At 35.4% G+C, this 17,881-nt stretch overlaps 1 protein-coding gene across 1 annotated transcript in view; it reads right to left on the bottom strand.

Moving 5' to 3' along the window:
- CFAP299 (cilia and flagella associated protein 299) overlaps positions 1 to 17,881 on the bottom strand; it is a 637,244-nt gene that overhangs the window by 229,847 nt on the left and 389,516 nt on the right. The gene's annotated exons all lie outside the window — the stretch shown is intronic.

The following is a 17,881-nucleotide window of genomic DNA, read 5'->3' as shown; positions in this document are numbered from 1 at the left end:
CTTTAACATGCAAAATGTGATGGCTGACCTGCATTAATAAAATTTGTAAGTCAGGTTTTTCAAAGGTGAAAATGAGTACCTAAATAACTATTTTCCACTATTTTACTGTTGTTTGTGAGGCTTCCCAGGTGGCTCAGTGGAAAAGAATCTGCCTGCCAATGCAGGAGATGCATGAGAAGAGACCTCAGTCCCTGGGTTGGGATGATCCCCTGGAGAAAGAAATGGCAACCCAGTCCAGTATTCTTGCCTCAAAAATTCCATGGACAGAAGAGCCTGGTGAGCTACAGTCCATGGGGTCGCAAAGAGTTGGACACGACTGAGCACACACACACTCCCTAAACATCTCTGAGCTGACTGGTCAGGTTTGGAGGAGGGCTAAAACAGAGACACAGAACACAGAAGGGATTGCAGTAAGGACCTAAGTGAGGCACAATGTCTCTGGATTCTTTCTAGGACATCTGGACGATGGAAAGACAGCAATAGCACTTCCGATAAAGTCATTATATTGCTGTCTTTAAAATGAGATAGATGTCTCTGTTGTGAAGAAACTGCCATCTTAATTTTCCTACCCTTTTCTTCTTTTACAGAAAATCATGAGGATTTAGTCCTAGCTTCAATCACATATATAATGTTATCACATACCTTTAAGAGATAAATTAAATAATATAATTTACAGTTTGTAGCAAAGTACAAAGATATTATCTTTATGGAAAACTCACATCTGTAAAGAGTTGAAAACAGATTGGACTGAATTTCCCAAGGAAGAACCTGGGTCCATATTTACAATCTGGCAATAATCATATTTACTGTAAATGATGAAAAAGACCACTTGTGTTATACTTGCAGGCATGAAAGAACTTTAGATACATATGCTTTTATGGCTTCTGACATGTGGCAAATTAAGTCATATTTTATAGATTTCAGTTCTACTCATTCTCAAATACCACTGAGCAGCTGAATAGTCTCTTATAAAGATTCCTACGTAGACTAAGCCAGAAACTAGCCCATGAAAACCAAGTGTGGACTCAAAATTCAATTTAACATTACTTTATATTTGTAATCACTTATACACATATATTAATGGCTATCATCAGATATATCCCCTATTTTATCAGAGGTCAAAAGTTAGCCATGGGATCAGATAAACCTGTGTTTGTGTGTATGTGTGTGTGCATAGAAAATGGTATAAATAAATATATTGTCCAAAGAATTAGGTTTTGTTTCAATGTTTAAAGTTTGTTTTCCTTTTTTTGTCATTTCTAGCAATAAGTTAACATGTGTATAAGTCATAGTTCTGCAAATATATTTTGCTGTATATTTCTGTGCTGGTTTAAAATTGCTCCTTTAGCATTCACACTCCAGGTTACAGGATTAGCATAGAAAATCCAACGAATTATGTTGAATTATGGCCAAAAGTGACCACTGCTAACATGGAGTGAAGCCTAGCTTAGGACCACACATGACAGTACATTAACTTTTTGAAATCAAGTGTATGTCATGAATTTAAATGCATATTTCACAGTAATCGTTATGATTTTTTAGGGCAAGGATTTAGATCTCCTTTATAAAGAAGAAATAAGAATTGCTTTATCTATCTAGATATCTTGTTTTAAAAACTAATATTTATTCATGCCTTGCATAATCAATATCTCAGTAAGTGTGAGGGAAAGAGTTTGATTTAGTTTTCTTGGCAATATGTCCTACGAGATCCAACTTTTAACTGCTGATGAAGAAAACATATAAATCTATCTTGTCTGAAAATGTTACCAGCTACCTAAACTTAAAAACAAAAAAACAAACCAAAGACTTCAACCCACCTTCTTCCTAGAAATAAAAATAATATCCAATTTTTTGCCATTATTATTTGCCAGTTTATCTCAAAGAAACCCTAATATTTTAATGATCTTTAACAAAATAAATTTGAAAGTTGCTTGAACCTTGCTATGAATGAAACATATCATTATATAACTGATATATTGTGTGTGTGAACACACACACACTATATATGTATGTATATACAGATATATACTCATAACTTTCAATGAAATATAAAATAAACATTAAATTTGACAGGAAACTACACAATTATATTGAGTCAATGACAGAAACAGTTAGATGCAATGAAGTCAACTGATGTCACACTTTCTAAGATAAATTTTTTACATAATATCTAGTTTTTTTCATAAACAGTATTACTGTCTACACACATACCTAAATCACCTTTTCACACATTAAAGATCAAGATAAGTTGCTGAAGGGAGTCACATTTTCTGAAAGATACACCACTGCCTGTTTCTGAGTTGAACTGGTCTTGAGCTTTTAAATGTAGGACACTGAAGTGGTCTACATGTCTAATTGAATTAAGACCAATATTGTTTGATTTCCCTGGACATCCACAGTTGGTCTCCTATATCTCACTCTTATCTAAAGTTCATATAGTCTTGAATGCATAAAGAAGTTGTGGAGTATATATATACAATGGAATATTACTCAGCCACAAAAAGAATGAGTAATACCATTTTCGGCATCATAGATGGACCTAGAGATTATCATATTAAGTGAAATAAGTCAGAGAGAGAAAGACATGATACGATATCACTTATATGTGGAAACAAAAAAATGATATGAACGACCTTATTTACAAAATAGAAATAGAGTCACAGACATAGAAAACAAACTAATGGTGACCAAAGGGGAAAGTGGGGGGAGGGATAAATTAGAAGTTTGCACTTAACATTTACATACTACTATATATAAAATAGGTAAACTGCAAGGATCTACTGCACAACAAAGGGAACCATACCCAGTATCTTATAATAACCTACAATGGAAAACAATCTAAAAACATATACATATATATGTATAACTGAATTGCTTTGCAGTACACTTGAAACTAACACAACACTGTAAATTAACTACTCTTCAAAAAATGTAAAAAATATAAAGTCGTACATTCTCTGAAATTATCTCACTTGTAGAAAATCTTTTCAGATCCTGACATCTTCAGCCTGATAAAGTGTTCCCCTTACCATCTACCAAAATAGCCCACCATTCTCTGACCCTTCAGTTTTCTTCATAGCACTTATCAGAGGCTGATATTATTCTTTCTTTCTATTTGTCTGTGTCAGTTTATCATCAGTCTATGACAGATATGCTTATTGGCCTCTATCCACCAATATAATTTCACCTCTTTGAGGACAGGAAATTTGTTTTACCTCCTGCTACATCCTAGAACTATAATGACATCTAGCACTTTATAGAACTCCTGACTGAGGAAATGAATAAATAAATTTAATAACTTTTATTACAAAATGCCTTATTTTTCCTATAAGGACGCTGTACACTTTTTATTTTATACCCTTTCTCATGCCCTATGTTAAGCTGAGAGTATATTAGCTGGCATAAGTTTAAAGAGTAATTTAGTAGTTCATTAAAAGTTTATTTGCATGCTTTTACAAGTGTTAATTTATATTTAATAACCATTCATAGATTTTAAGTTATTGTTTAGGCTGGTACATTTACATAGACTCCAAAATTATTATATGCAGAACATAATATATTATGGTCTCAAAATTATAGCCATACAGATAGATGATAAGCAACCATAATCACATTATGGATATGGGGCCCCACATTACGGATGTGGGTCCAATTAATACTGATTTAGTAGTATAATTAATCAAGAGTTAGGATTAACTCTTTAGAATAATACTAAAATTGTCATAGCTCTTAGAAGATGATGAAAAATTTATACAGAAATTCTTTCTTCTTCCTTCCATTCTTCAAAGTGTTTGTTGAGAGTCTATTATATAACAGACTCTTTTCTAACACAAACAATACAGAAAAGAATGAGCCCAAAGTCTAAATAGAAAATACTAATGCAATGTGATAATTACTCAGTGTGGAGACCCAGGAAAGGGTGTCAGAAAATACATGCTTCAGGGAAAGTTCATGGGGAAAAAAAGAGAAGCATAATTACTATTAGAGACAATTGCTACTCTGCTTCTAAAAGGTGAATCAGAACAGTAATAATTAAACATTGTGTGCACGCTTACTAAGTCACTTCAGTCGCGTCCAACTTTTTGTGACCCTATGGATGGGATTCTCCAGGCAAAAATACTGGAGTGGGTTGTCATGTCCTCCTCCAGGGGATCTTCCCAACCGAGGGATCGAACCCACACCTCTTATGTCTCTTGCAGTAGCCGGTGAGCCCTGTATCATTAGTGCTACCTGGGAAGCCCAATTAAACATTATATACTGCAAAATAATTTCTCTCCAGTTGCTGTTTCTTTTCTTTACTGGCTAAGTGGATAAAAGCTCATATGCATTTCTTAACTAATCCTCATGTGTTCTCACTGTGTTCTGTATTTCCAGTCAAAAGGGAAGACAATATCTCAATTATTAAAAACTTGAGTAGTCCTCCAGGCTCCTCTGTCCGTGGGACTTCCCAGGCAAGAATACTGGAGTGGGTTGCCATTTGCTTCTCCAGGGGATCTTCCTGACCCAGGGATTGAACCTGCCCATCTTCTGCATTAGTAGATGGATTCTTTACCATCGAACCACGTGGAAAGCCCAAAAAGCTAAGGAAGCAAGGTTAATGTGTAATCGAAGAGTAGGCAGCAGGTCCTTCTATGCATCTGGAAACAGCAAGCAGAACTCATAGTTCAAGGTGTGTGATTCTTTAAGCAAACTCCAAGTATCTATGGCTCTTCTCCAAGTAAACAGCAAGATTTATGAAGGAAAACCATGAAACTGAGCCATTTCTTTCAAATATTCCACCCTTTCTGGCACACTTACAATCAGATCGGTCGTTTTCCCGCTTTCAGTATCTACAACTCAAAACACACAATATTTTTTTTAAATGCAGAGAAATCTTTGCCCAAAATTTTAAAGGAGAAAACATTTATAGCAAAGAGAAAAGTTTATGGAAGCTTTCAGAAATGAGGCAATTAGGGGTTATAGCATAGCAAACACATGAGAAACTGATAATAAAAATTATGAACAATAGAAATAAGTTAGCAAAGAACCACACTGAGGGTTGATGATAAGGTTAAAAGTCAGCGATTTTTCAGAGTTCTTTACCCAGAAAATGAACTGGTCATAATCATGACATTATGAGGAAAAGCATGAAAAGTTGATGAAAATCAACTCTGCCAAAGTCTTCATAGTTTTAGGCCAATGAACTTAAGAATACAAGGTCACTCCCTACTAGATCATGATGAAATCAAGGAACTTTTTCCTTTCCATTGGTAAACTGAGCTTGCCGCGGTAGTGCTAGATGAGTGAAGGATGAGGGCGAACAGATGGAGTGGGTACTGGGGTAACTGCCAGTGATAACGGGATTAAGTGAAAATAAAACATGTTAAGAACCAACTGCACCTGCACCCATTAAAGCTTGGTAATGGCCACTGGGCCCTGACAGAAACCAGAACGTTTGACTCCTTGTAATTTGAAAGTTATTTTACAAGCCATTATTGTGCATTTCCTCAGGCATGCCTTTCTTTTTATTGTCAGTGGAGGTTTCAAGGGAAACTGCCCGCAGGGCATTTTTAAAATGCAAAAGATCTGGTTGTTTTACTGTGCCTGTTTTGCTTACCCATGTAGTCTAACTGAACATTCATTTTAACGATATGAAAAACAATATTGTACCTGTTTTAGTATGTGATTTGATAGACATAGTGAAGCTTTGAAAGTTAAAAAAATAAGTAAATCAGGCAACTACTACCCTCACAAAGATTTTACTTTTTATTTTCCAAGAAGAGAAGTGTCATCTTTAAACACACACAGCGAGAAAAGAGGCACAGAGAATTAGGTTATGTGTTTGTGAGTCAGAGGATCTCTCAAATCATTACAATAGAATGTCAACAACAGGTACAAAGCGTAGATGTAACACAGAGGAAGTACATGTCTAAGTTTACCATCTCAGGAAGTCTCACGGTAAGACTAGAAAACAAGTGGACATGAAAGGCAGACAGGAAGAAGAAAAGCATGTGAAAAGGAGGGAAGAAATGAAACAACTCAGTGTAAATGGTAATTTCTAAAACCGTTCAGTACTTCGGCAGTGTAATGAGCCTAAAGGCAGCCCGTGCACTGCGCGGAGGTATGACAGTTGTAAGGAACAGTGTATTGCTTATCCACTGCCCGAATGACTCCTAAAATCTAGCAGCTTAAAACAACAAACACTTATTATTCCACAGTTTCTGTGAGCCAAGAATCTGGTCCTGGGTGCCTCTATCTCAGGGTGCCTCAAGAGATTGTAGTCAAGCTGTTGGGCAGGGCTACAGTCATCTCAAGGCTTGACTCGGAATAAAGGATTCATTCCCAAACTCATTCAAGTGTTTTCGTCCCCAGGCCTGCTCATAACATGTCCACTTGCTTCTTCCAGAATGAGTGATCTAAGAGAGAGTGCTCAAGAAGGAAGCCACAGTGTTTTTATAACCCAATCCCAAGACTGACATACCATAAATTCTGCTGTATTCTATCTGTTAAAAGTGAATCACAAAACCCAACTCACTCAAGGGAAGAAGATGGCATCAGCGCCTGAATATCAGAAGATGATCTGAAGCTGCCTGCTGATGAGACTGCCAGCCACAAACACGTGTGAATTTCCTTCCAGGCAGGCTTAAGGTGGCAATGCTGAGGCTGAGGGGTCAGCAACCAAAAAGAACCCTGATCTGGCACTGTGTGTGTGGAAGTCGCTCAGTCATGTCCAGCTCTTTGTGACCCCATAGACTGAGGCCTACAAGGCTCTTCTGTCCATGGAATTCTCCAGGCCAGGGTACTGGAGTAGGTAGCCATTCCCTTCTCCAGGGGGTCTTCCTAATCCAGAGATTGAACGCAGGTCTCCTGCATTGCAGGCAGATTCTCTAGTGTCTGAGCCACCCTTGGGAAGCCCACCTGGCCTTGGTCTAAACCAAAGGTCTCACACTGTTCTGCCTATGAGAGCAAACTGGTGTCCTCCCTTCCACAGACGACTATTATATCTGTGAAAGCTTCGTGGCAGCTCCCAGAGCACAGATGCTTACTAGGATAAAGACACATCTTACCTTCCATTCTTTTGTGTAATTTCCACCTCACCATTGAAGAAGTACAGTCAAGAACAGCAACCTACAACCTTCTTTTTCATCTATCTAAGAAACTTTGTCTTGGTTAGTCAAACTCACTTTTCCTGATTTCAGCAAAACGGAGTTGATTTCTTTTGGTTGAATGTGGGTTGGGGGAGCAAAAGCATCTTTTAAAAACTGAGTATACCATCGGTGCAAAGGTGTGAACAAGATACTGATCAGGTAGGCAGGAACCAGCAAAGATGGGTTTTATCTTCCACACTAAAAAGCTTAGATTTATTCTGTGGGCAATGTGTGACTGCTGAAGGGATCATGTTTTCTAGAGAGCACACTGTCAATAATGCAGAAAGAAGAATGGGTTTGAGGGCTGTGTTTCAAGGATGATTATTTCTTCAAGTCCTCATGTTTGGAGCTGGCACAGAAACTAAGACAAGGACAGAAAAGACAGAGAGAGAATGGAAGTGACAGATTGTTTAAAAGCAAAATGCATGACATGATGATTGACTGAATGCAGAGTGTTTGGAAGAAGAAAGGAATTCACTTTCTAGTCTCCTACTTCACTTCGTGAGATCAGTTGGGAAGACAGAAGGAAACGTAAGTTTGAATGGAATTATAATAGGAAAAGATAAATACAGAATATGGCTCTGAATAGTTTCATAAATCAGAGGTCAAAAGCAAATGAAAGAATTATCATCAATGCTGCTATTGGAAAGAGAGTATTGTTTTTTAAAGAAAACAGAATCCATGGTAACATTTTCAGTCTACCGTTTTTTGCTTTTCCTCAATACATTTTAGTTTATCACTCCCCTGTCATTGGAATATGTGGAAGGTGCTAAGCCAAAGTTTTTCAGACTCAAAACTAAAGAAAAAAGCTCTAAGATTATAAGAAATAATATTTCACAAGTTTGGAAAAATAAGAGGATAAAATAATATCACTATTGTACAATAAATCTAATCATTTTAAGATTAGTGAGGTTTGAATATGGAAATAACAAGGATAATTTCCTTTCCAAAACCAACTGAAACTTTGTTATTGCTATTAATTCTTAAACTGCAATATGCTCTGACATTCATGGTTTTAGACTTAGAAATTGTTCTTTGGTGATTCATTAAATGCATGATTGACTTGAGTTTTTCCTAGAATGCCAATTAATGGTTGCAAAAAGAAATTCTATTTACAAATTCATTAATATTGCTGTCACTTCAAAATAGGATGAGAAACTTCCTAACATATTTTCCCAGTAAGTTCATATTTGTTTTCTAGACCATTTTCAGAAATATATTTTGCTTGTCAATGGATGCCTAGGAAGTCAGGAATCAAGACCTAAAGATTTGTCCCAAATCTAACAACAGAATAAAGGGAAATATCTTAAAATGATCTTCTGTGACTTGGTGATAATGATAATAATAATAATACTTCTAGTTTATGATAATAATGACAATTATTACATAACATTTATTGAGTTTTTAAGTAACTAGAGCTATGTATTGCTTTTTATGCGTGTTGCTGCTGCTGCTGCTAAGTCACTTCAGTCATGTCTGCCTCTGTGCGACCCCACAGACGGCAGCCCACCAGGCTCCCCCGTCCCTGGGATTCTCCAGGCAAGAACACTGGAGTGGGTTGCCATTACCTTCTCCAATGCATGAAACTGAAAAGTGAAAGTGAAGCCGCTCAGTTGTGTCTGACTCTTAGTGACCCCATGGACTGCAGCCCACCAGGCTCCTCCGTCCATGGGATTTTCCAGGCAAGAGTACTGGAGTGGGGTGCCGTTGCCTTCTCTTTATGTGTGTTACCCTTCTTTAAATTTCTTAACATGTCTATGAGGTACTATTATTAGCCTTATTTTTAAAATGAGGACACCAAGGGCTATTCTTCTACTAGACAATAAGTGGTGGAATCAAGATCTGAATTCAGGTAGTCTAACTCAAGAGTCCATTACACTTACCCTCCTCTACATAACTTTCTAGGCATTTGTTGTCCTTAAAGCAATAATACACAACAGCATATGTAAGTTAAAAAATTCATATTCTATATTCTTTATCCTTTGGGGTAGTAAACTAAAGTACAGCCTAGTTAAATAATTTTCTGAAGATATTGTAGCTATTTAAAAATATTATCATTGTAAAATAGTAGATAAAATATTCTGGAAGAAAAATAAGAACATGTAGACACCTTCATTAAATGACCTGGAATGCTGAACTATGGAATATCTTACTAGCGAGCTGAAATAAAAATAATTTTTCTAGAAAGGATACATAGAAGTTCTTTCACATTGAAAGTAAATATTTTCTTTAAAAAAATGTTATCTTGGAATATATAGGACATTGCCCTAACTTAAGATGATTTATTTTCTTTTATTTATTTTTTAGTTTAGCTTTGCTGGAAGCCTGGGGGATGGGGTGTGAAAAAAAGAAACCTTTAGATTTTCTCTGAAGTAAATTTCTGAACTGAAAGAAAAACCATACAATCATGAAAAGTATTCCTAGATAAGAACAGATCAGTTGATAAACACATAACTATCCAACTGATTATATAATATCTCATGGGTGCTGTGGTAATGCTGTCAAGACATGGCTTGAATCTTTGAAATATCAGACTTAATTTAAGTCAATTTCAAGCTAACTACTTTAGTCCACCATTAGTGAGTAATATAGTCAGCCCCCACAATGTTTAAGTTAGTGAAGAAATGGAAAATCAGGGAAAGAACATATGCTAGTTTTGATCTGCATGAACTGAAGTGCCAAAAGCATTACAAAGAAAGATAGCTCATAACACATTTCAGCACCAGTGAAGTGTGTGGGGGAAAAAAAGTATCTTCTTGAGACATTTTATTTTTTCTTTATTTTTAATCCTCATTATTTGATAATTATTTATTCAACTTTGAACACAGGTTGTATAAACATATTTCTTTTATTTTTAGGTATATTGAAAGTAAGTGTGGTATAAAATGAATGTATTTGCAGACTTTATAAGAGACATCTTCGTTTCTCTTCTAAGTTAAATTTAATAGGTATTAGTGATTGCCTAATGGAACAGCTTTTTAAAATGGCCAAAGAAAACCTACCTAAACACTTGAAAATTACAGACAGCTTCAGTATATAAATTGTAACATTATTAATTTAAATATGTCATACAGGATGAGTCCAAGCTTCTGGATAAATTTGGCAGATTGAACACACCCATCTACCTCTGCTCCTCTGGAAAGCCTAAGAAGTAACAGTAAAGGGATAAAAATTGTATAAACTCACAAGGGCAAAGAGAATTATGAAGTGAGGGACAAAAAGACTATACTTTGTCCCTCGATTAGTATAGTGAGATCCGTACTTCTGTATCTTTGGGAAAAAGTCAGTCACAGCGCTAGAGACCTTCCAAATTGACTTTTTCAGTGCATTCTCCTAAATATAAATAAACCAAGGATCTCTAGGCATTGGAGGAGAGTTTCTAACATAAAACAAAGATGATAAAAAAGACAAACTGAAAAGGAGATTCAGGGGAAATATAGTCTCTTAATGCTAATGAAGAAAGTATAATAAAAATGTCAAATTATATAAAGTTAGTATTCCCAAAGGGTTCAAAGGGTGTAGTTCATCCATAATATAAAAAGAGGAACATTCAGAGAAAAAAATATTTTGGGAATTAGAAAAAAATGGAAATAAACTATTCAGTAGGAAATATTAAGAAGTAATTGGAGGTAGTGATATATTAAGGAAGGCACACAGGTAAAGTGGTCCTATAGGCAAGAAAGGGGTGTGCAGTGTATAGAAAAATTAAAAAGAATAAAACCAACTAAAGTAGTCAGCTTTTTATCATTAGCATGAACCAACAATTCTAAGCCACATCAGTGATAAAATAGTCTTATCCACAACAAGTTTGTGTGTATCTAACGTCTAAATAGTTGTTGCAGTTGCTGTTGAGTCTATGAAGAAATGAACTCAAGGAAACAAAGATATGAACAGTACCAAAATTTCTGGAATATTTTGAAATGATATTTTTTTGTTTCAATGGTGATTTACATACTGTCATTTCTTATTTTGTATAATTTTGTGTCCCCTTACTTTTTTTTGCCTTATGAAATTAGCTGGCAGTTTGTCTATTTTGTTATTTCTTTTCATAACACCAAGATTTTGAGTTATTTGTTAGGTAGACTTTTTACATTGTCTACCTTATTGATTTTTTACTTTTATATTTAATAATTTCTCCTTTGGCTTGTTGTTGTTTTATATGGATTTTTTGGGGGGAGAGGATGTAGGTATTTAATCCATTTATTTATTTTTATATTTTAATAAGTACCATTGACATACACTAAAATATGCAGATATTTAAAGTGCACTGTTTATGTTTTACCTGCTTAAAATCTCTAAAAACATCCTGACAATAAGGATAATGAACATACTACCCACAAAAGTTTTCTTGTTGCCTCCATAACCTTTCTCCTACCTCTCTTCAACCTCTCATCAGGAGACCATCATACAGCTTTCTTACATTATAAATTAATTTGCACTTTTAGAATTTTGTATAAATGGAATCATCTATGGATTCTTTTTATCTGGCTTCTTTCACTCTGTATAATCATTTTGGATTTCATTCTTGTAGTAACATGTATCAGCAATTCATTCCTTTTTTTGAGAGGTAGTATTCCTACTTGTATTTGTATGGGTAGGCTATTGTATTTTTATCCTTTAGCCTGCTAAAGGATACCAAAGATCAAATTGCCAACATCTACTGGGACATAGAATAAGCAAAATAATTCCAGAAAAACATCTACTTTTGCTTCATTGACTATGCTAAGGTCTTTGATGATGTGGATGACAACAAACTGGAAAATTCTCAAAGAGATGGGAATACCAGACCACCTTATCTGCCTCCTGAGAAACCTGTATGCAGGTCAAGAAGAAACAGAACCAGACATGGAACAATGGACTGGTTTCAAATTGGGAAAGGAGTACGTCAAGGCTGTATAGTGTCACTCTGCTTATGTAACTTATATGCAGAGTACATCATGCAAAATGCCATGCTGGTTGAAGCACAAGCTGGAATCAAGAGAGTTGGGAGAAGTATCGATAACCTCAGATATGCAGATGAAACCACCCTTATGGCAGAAAGTGAAGAAGAACCAAAGAGCCTCTTGATGAAAGTGAAATAGGAAAGTGAAAAAGCTGGCTTAAACCTCAACATTCAAAAAACAAAGATCATGGCATCTGGTCCTATTATCATGGCAAACAGAAGGGACAACAATGGATACAGTGACAGACTTTATTTTCTTGGGCTCCAAAATCACTGCAGCCATGAAATTAAAATACATTTGCTCCTTGGAAGAAAAGCTATCACCAACCCAGACAGCATATTAAAAAGCAGAGACATTACCGACAAAGATCCATCTAGTCAAAGCTATAGTTTTTCCAGTAGTCAAGAATGGATGTGAGAGATGGACTATAAAGAAAGCTGAGCGCCGAAGAATTGATGCTTTTGAACTGTGGTGTTGGAGAAGACTCTTGAGAGTCCCTTGGACTGCAAGGAGATCAAACCAGTCCATCCTAAAGGAAATCAGTCCTGAATATTCATTGGAAGGACTGATGCTGAAGCTGAAACTCCAATACTTTGTCCGCCTGATGCGAAGAACTGACTCACTGGAAAAGACCCTGATGCTGGGAAAGATTGAAGGTGGGAGGAGAAGGGGATGATGGAGGATGAGATCGTTAGATAGCATCACCAACTCGATGGACATGAGTTTGAGCAGGCTCCAAGAGTTGGTGATGAACGGGGAAGCCTGGTGTGCTGCAGTCTGTGGGTTCTCAGATTTGGACACGACCAAGCGACTAAACTGAACTAAGCCTGTTAATGGACATTCAGGTTGTTTCCAGTTTGGGGCTGTTATGAATCATGTTCCAATGACCACTCATGTGTAAGTCTTTGTATGAGGATATCTTTTTGACTAACTAGGGCAATTACTAAGTCATATAGTAGGTGAATGTTTAGTCACTGAGAAACTGTCAAAAAAGTTCTCCAAAGTGACTGTACCATTTTACATTCCCACTGGCACAATATGAGAGCTCCACATCCTTGCTAACAGATGGAATGATCAGTCTTGTTTATTTTAGACATATTAATAGGTGTGAAGTGGTATCTCACTATGATTTTAATTTGCATTTCTTAGTGAGATTAGTAACACTAAAAGTCTTTTCAAGTGTTTATTTGCCATTTCTGTATTGTTTTTGGTAAGGTATCTGTTCAAGTTATTTGCCTGATTTGATTACTGCATTGTCTGTTGTCTAATAATTAAATTTTGAGAGTTCTTTATATATTCTTGATACAGTTCTTTTATCACATAAATGTTTTAAAAGTATTTTCCCAGTCTATGGCTTGACTTTTCTCTCTATCAAGAGCATCATTTAAAGAATAGCATTCTAAATTTTTATAAAGTACAATTTATCAATTTTCCTTTTATGGATTATGCTTCTTCATATGTTACAAGGATCACAATTTGTCATTATTTTTCCTTTAAACAGTTTATTATATATTAAATATACTTAAGTAAGTAAATGAAAGTCTCTTAGTCATGACCAACTCTTTGCGATCCCATGGACTATAAAGTCCCTGGAATTCTCCAGGCCAGAATACTGGAGTGGGTAACCATTCCCTTCTCCAGGGGATCTTCCCAACCCAGTGATCAAACCCAGGTCTCCTACATTGCAGGCAGATTCTTTACCAGCTGAGCCAACAGAGAAGCCCATTAAATATACTTAAATACATCTTAAAATATATTTACCAACATACTTATAGTTTCTGGTGTTCTTTGAAAAAGGAAATAGCAACCCACTCCAGTATTCATGCCTGGAAAATCCCATGGACCGAGGAGCCTGTGGGGCTACAGTCCATGGGGTTGCAAAGAGTCGGACAGGACTGGGTGACTTCACTTTCACTTTGTTTCTTTGTGAAGATCCAGGATTCTGTCTGGTGTAATTCTCTTTCTGCTTAAATCCTTTAAAATTTCTTTTAGTACTGGTCTGGTGGTGATTAATTATTTCAGCTTTCCTATGGTTGAAAAGGTCTTTATTTTGCTAGTTTCTTGAATAATAATTTTGTTGGGTAGAAAAAATTCTAGGTTGACAGTTTTTTCTTTCAGTTGTTTAAGGACACTTCTATACTGTCTTCCCCCTTGCATTGTTTCCTACCAGAAATATGCTGTCTCCCTTATCTTTCTCTGGATATAATGTATCTTTTCTCTCCTCCCCTTTTTTTTGCTACTTTTAAGATTTTTATCTCTATCACTCAGTTTAAGGATTTTGATTTTTATGTGCCTTGGTATAATTTTCTTTATGCTTCTTATAGTTGGGGTTCACTGTGTTTTTTGGATCTGTGGGTTTATAGATTCCATATAATTTATTTTATATGTTTTCATCTATTTCTTTAGCTATTGCATGAAGAAGGTAAATCTGGTCCCCATTACTCTACAATAGTCAGATATGAAAATACCTTAACTATTTGTTAACCATCTGGGGTTGATATCTCATTCATCTGCTTCTCCTTCTACTTCTCTACGTATGCACTAAGATAGCAACAGTAAAATTCTTAATTTGGTAAGTTTCAGATTTTCTTTTGATTATTGTTTAAATGCATGCTATTGGTCTTGATATGTAGTATTTTTATTATTGCTTTTTGCCCATTCTGTTCAGTTTATTTCCCCCCTTTTATCTGAAAGTTGTTTAATGGAAGATTTTATTTTTAATTTACAGATAAAAAAATCATTTAGTATTTATTTTATTAATAAGTGATAATTTTATTGCTTTATGATTGAAGAATAATTTTGTAATATTTTTACATCAGGAGACTGATGTTTTATTTGTAGCTTAAGATATATTTGATTTTTTTAAATACAAATACATCTTTAAGAATTACCTTATTTTTTGCTCTTATTTTCAATATTTTTAAAACCTTCTCTCTGACTTCCATTAAATCCCCTCAAGTCCCTCTACCATTAATTTTTTAGTCTTGACAACTGCTCCTAAATATTATACAGAGACACTGCTCCTATATGTTTCCGTTGATGAAAATAACCATTTTAAACACATTTCTTATTGAAGAGATTATTTCCTCTCCACTTGTATATTCTTAGGTTTTAAATATTTTTTAATTTAATGGAGTATAGCTGATATACAATGGTGTATTAGTTTCAGACCACCTGCATATTTTTCAGTTCACCAAAAATTTGAGTATAATGTAGGGACAATAGATACCAAGTTGAAGACTTGGTCCTTGGCCCAGAAGAAGCTTGGTAACAGCCATGCTTTTCTTTTTTTTCTACTTGAGTATTGTTAGAACCAGTCATAGTTTTTGCTCCATATTTTTCAGTGCAGTGTTCCAAAAACTTACTAATGCCATATAGCATACAGCCAAATTATTGTACAGCCTATGTAGAAAACCCATATTGATGATCACCATAACAAGATTGGGTATTATTCACCTCTTCACATTCTCTCTTACCTTTCCTTGAGTTACAAAGACTCTGGCTCCAACAAATAGTAGGGCATTGCTTCCACCAAATATAAACTTAAAGGAGAATTTACAGAAAATAGTTGATACTGGAGAATTAACACACAATTAAAATTGTAAAATAGAAATGGTCAAAGATTACAGTGATTAATAACAAGAAAGTATTTGTGAAATGGGGAAAGTCAAATGTTTCAACTAGCAAACAGTCACATGTAATATTTTATGAAAATAAAATTTCCTGATTAATAGAATAAAATAATTAAACAAACTGTATCCCAGTTTTTATTTGTACAATACGGTGATAAAAATATCAATTTTATGAGGTTGATGAGATCAGAACTAGTGAATGCAAAGGCTTCCTTGATACATAGCAGGCACTGGAATATGGTAGCACTTGTTTTCATTATTATTAGTGTATTCTTATATAAAGTTAGACATTTTTTTAAACAATGGATCTGAGACATAAATAACTTACAGGCCTTTCCAGGATACATTCTGAAGGAATTTAGATGTTTTGTCTACCAGCTGTTGGAAAGAAAGACTAGTAGTCATATGTGATTTCTGCTGACCTGAGTTTATTTCCAGTAACACACAGTGGTCACAACAAAGCGTTCAAATATGACTTTGTATATCTCAAATGTCATGGGAGAAGCTGGAACTACACAGAAGAAAATCACTGCCAGACGTTCTGGTTCTCTTCTCATTTAAAAACAGCCAACTCAACTCATCCTTCAGTTTTCTGCTTTAACATACTCACTTCCTTAGTGAAGCCATTCCCTTTAGGCTAGACTCCTCAAAGCGGTCCTATGCTCTAGCCTAAAATTTTCCTATCATAATATTCATCACATTTTTTCATAGTTTTTTTAGTTGTATCTCTTCTCAATATATTGTAAACTCCATGAAAAGAAGAGATATGTCTGTCTTATTCATTGTTGTTGCCCCAGCACGTGCAAACTGTATGGCACAATGTTGACAACTCATTATTTATCAAATAAATGATTGAGTACCTGAATAAACTCCCTACCAGATGTGCAAGGAGATAAACCAGTCAATTCTAAATGAAATCAACCCTGAAATTCATTGGAAGGACTGATGCTGAAGCTGAAGTTCCAACACTTTGGCCATCTGATGCGAAGAATCGACTCATTGGCAAAGACTCTGATGCTGGGAAAGATTGAAGGCAAAAGGAGAAAGGGATGGCAGAGGATGACATGATTAGATAACATCACCAACTTAATGGATACGAATTTGAGCAAACCCTGGGAGATAGTGAAGGACAGGGAAGCGTGGCACGCTACAGTCCATGGCATCACAGTGAGACAGACACGACTTAGTGAATGGGCAAAAACAGATGTGCAAATTTCAACATACAGCCAGAGATAACTCTAGAATCTGGATCTGAAGCAGACATAGAGAATATGCAAGCACATCCCTCCGAAGGTCTAGATACAATGGTCACATTTTATCTGCATCCTCAAGTAACTTCTCTGCTATTGATAATGATGGCAGACCTTCAGGACTGGCACTGCTTTAGAACCAGCTAAGTATCTTTAATCCATACCTATGAATTGAATGTATACATACTCAAATTTAAATAAACTAGATTATAGGAAACTAGCTATGTTTCAGGCTAAGAGCTATGTGCTTTATCATGTCATTTTACTTTACTCAGTGGCATAAACTATAAGGGGTAGGATGATAATTTCTATTATAAATAAGAAAAGTGGCCACAAAATATATCATAACTGAAGAAAAGTCATGTAGCTTGCTAATAGAAGAGCCAGGACACATATACAAGATGTAAATTTACATATTGAGAGTGAATGCTTTAAGGTAAGACACAACGAAGTGATTACATTCAAACTGTCTTTGCATGGGTATAAGCAGGTCTGCACATGTCATCAATGCACTCAATTAAAGCTCAGATTAACTTAGTTATAGCATATATTACAAGTCAGACTTATCCTTATTGACATTCACTTGCTGTGAGACATTAGATATCTTAGCTTTCTAAGCTTCCTTTTCCTTCTCTGCAAAGTAAACTACTATGCTCCTTGTTTCTTTCACAGGGCCCCTAAAAGGAACAAATAAGACACATGTATAGAAGCCACATTGTGTTAATATAGCACTTCAAAGATTTAAAGGGATTATTATCACAGCTATCATGTTGATATCTTTACTCTATTTTACTGAACAAAGTCTGTTCTCTGCCTCATTTCCATTTGGAGTTTTATAGACATACAGGTTACAACCTCTAAGAACCTATAAGTTCTTTCAGTCTTATGAAAATTATACCATTAATAGTAAGTTTGCAAATAGAATTATT

The sequence above is a fragment of the Cervus canadensis genome, chromosome 26 (assembly GCF_019320065.1).
Source record: "Cervus canadensis isolate Bull #8, Minnesota chromosome 26, ASM1932006v1, whole genome shotgun sequence".
Lineage (NCBI taxonomy): Eukaryota > Metazoa > Chordata > Mammalia > Artiodactyla > Cervidae > Cervus > Cervus canadensis.
The sequence above is the reverse complement of the archived record's forward strand: the minus strand, read 5'-3'. Positions and strand labels throughout refer to the sequence as shown.